This window comes from Miscanthus floridulus, chromosome 3 (assembly GCF_019320115.1).
Source record: "Miscanthus floridulus cultivar M001 chromosome 3, ASM1932011v1, whole genome shotgun sequence".
NCBI classification, from domain to species: domain Eukaryota; kingdom Viridiplantae; phylum Streptophyta; class Magnoliopsida; order Poales; family Poaceae; genus Miscanthus; species Miscanthus floridulus.
The window spans coordinates 70,300,844-70,303,823 of NC_089582.1; positions in this window are offsets into that span (position 1 = coordinate 70,300,844).

Genomic DNA, 2,980 nt, shown 5'->3' on the forward strand with positions numbered 1-2,980 from the left:
GCAGAGACAGCGATTTAGACAGGTTCGGGCCGTCTGATCGACGTAACACCCTACGTCTGTGTCTTTGGTGTATTGTATTGAATATATGATATCAAGTAGAGGACCCCTGCCTCTCCTTATATACTCTGGAGGAGCAGGGTTACACGTAAAGTATCCTATTTGGTATTATACAATGTCTTGCGGTGCACGCCGAGCAGCGCCGTGCACGCCTTGATCTTGTGGGCCGGGCCACCTCCGACGGTGCGGCCCACGTCTTGGGGGCCATACCCCCACAGTAACCCAATAATTATTATCAGTCTTATGTATGCAAATATACAATCCTTCCATTAAATTATTATATTATGTTTTTGACCGGACTTATGTACATGTCATATTGTGATATGAGGCAAAATGGCCTCCCCACTGGTCAAGATTCTGGTAATGGTGTTGCCGTGTAGGACAATTCTTAGTTCATTACTGTACTCAAATAAAATTACTCAGTTTCCATCCAACTATGTCATCCAAGTATGTATGAATGTGTTTGCTTGTCAGGGAAAATAATATGACGTCGTCTGAAGAAACAAAATCTTGGACTCTATGTTCTCGTCTCATAGGCGCACCATCTGAGCGGGATATTGCTGAAATTGAATTAGATAGGAATGATCTCACGTTTCGAAGGACAACTTGATGACATCGGTTATATAACATCTCTCTCCAAGTTGTAAATCAATTTAACAGTTCTTCAGATACCAATTTTAACTTATGCACTTTTGTTGGCAGAGGCATATGCAGAGCTCCCCAGCAACTTCAAAACCTAGTTGCTGAAAGGGAAAGCTGAGAAGGAGGGACATACGCGTCAGATGGAAGAGTTGCAGAAAGCAAGGGAGGCTGATAAAGAACATCTTAGGCAAGAGTTTATATCAATGCTAGCAGCACAAAGGCAAGACCATCACCGCAGGTAATAGTATTGTAACATTTGAACTTGCATAGGCCTCGTTCGCGTGCCCTTAAACTCGGCTTGATCCGCTTCTTTTTTTATCCGGAACAGTGTTTTCCTGACACAAATTCCTCCAGATTCCTTTAGATTTCTCCAAAATTCCTCCAAGCGAACGGGGCCATATTTATCAAGTTAGTAGGTTTGTTTTTTGATAGTTTTTTGCTGAATTCACTTGACAGTCATCACCATGACATGCTTGCTCAAACTGAACATAAGAAGATTAATCAATTAAGTTCTTGTCTATGGGAGCTAAGTAGTAGTAATAAAAAAATTTAAATGCAGGTTAACCAAGTTGCCATCGAAACACCAGCCAACGAAACACCCTCAATTGCTCGTGAACCAATCTTGACTGAAAGAGAAGAAACAACACAAGAGAATAAAGCACCATTAGATCAGGTTATTTCAGATTGAAAATTGTTTACAGCCATCATGAATTAGTGCACGGTATGAGTCCTAATATTTTTCATGTAATTTTTTGAGTTGCACAATAACCTACAAGTGAAGCCAAAAGCACAACTCGCAGCTTCGACACCTGCAGGTAACATTGTGCGCACCACTAGAGTCAGTCTTAACCGAAATCAATCACAAAACAAAGAAGGGAATGGTACACCAAATTTTATTTCTTCAAAACATTTGGCTGATGCTGTGGCAAAGAGACGATCAGCCAAAATGAATTGAATGTAAGGTTTGTTTTCCCTATGATGTTCGCATTGTCCTTCTAATCATGTGATTTGCAATGTCTCTTTACTGAATAGCCTATGTCAAAATTGTCAATGTTCTTTATTTCAGAACGAATGTAGAGTTTCAACATTAGGATAGTCCAAATTAGGCACATGTAAGGTAAAATTCCTTCCTATGCTTCTTGATAGCTTATACCTTTTGATATGTGCTTTACTTGTCACCATTTATGTTTCTGAATGATTGTGATCACTATGCAGTTGAGCTAAGATGTGATGTTATGACTGGGCTGCAGTATTCCAGGCGCAAGCCCATTAGTGGCTAAGAGAGCCCGTTAGCGTATTTAGTTTTATTTCTCAATTTTATTCATAGAAGTATAAATACTTGTAATCAGGCACAATTGGATTTTAAGCAAGAGTAATCATATTACTCTGCTTCCTTAGGGAGCCGGAAGTTTGCCCTAGCCACCTCTGTTCTCTTCCTTGCGCGCGAGATCACGGAAGTTCCTCCTGGACCAACGGCTTTCGACGGTTCTGCAACACCAGTGGATTAGCAAGTTGTTCGGGTTCGACTTCATAGTGGAGTATCATCCGGGCCGGCTCAATTCGGCGGCTGATGCGCTGTCCCACCGCGACGAGGACACTGCAGTGGTGTGCACCTTGTCGGGACCGTCCTTCACCCTCTTCGATGACATCAGGAAGGCCACCACCGATGACCCCATGGTGCGTGGCCTCCTGCAACAGCAGGACGACACCCACCTGGAGGCACCGTGGGGGACTATGGATGGCTTCCTCCTCCATGGCAAGCGCTGTCTACGTTCCCGATCTAGGGGACCTGCGCCACCAAGTGGTGGCCCTAGCCCACACCACCAGGCATGAGGGTGTTCAGAAGACCCTTGTGCGACTACGTTGCGATTTCTACATCCCCGGCGACCGCAAGCTTGTGTAGGATTTCGTCTGCTCCTGCGACGTGTGCCAACGCAACAAGACGCCGACCACACAGCCGGCTGGCCTCCTCCAACCCCTGGACATGCCGTCACAGGTGTGGGCCGACATCTCCATGGACTTCATCGACGGCCTTCCCAAGGTGCATGGCAAGTCGGTGATCTTGACGGTGGTGGATCGGTTCTCCAAATACGCTCACTTCATCGCCCTCAGCCACCCCTACACCACCGCCTCGGTCGCCCATGCCTTCTTCGAAGGGATTGTGCGGCTACATGGCTTCCCCAACTCCATCATCCGTGATCACGATCCGGTCTTCACCAGCAACCTGTGGCGTGACCTCTTTAAGCTTGCAGGTGTGAAGCTGCGTTTGAGCACGGTGTTT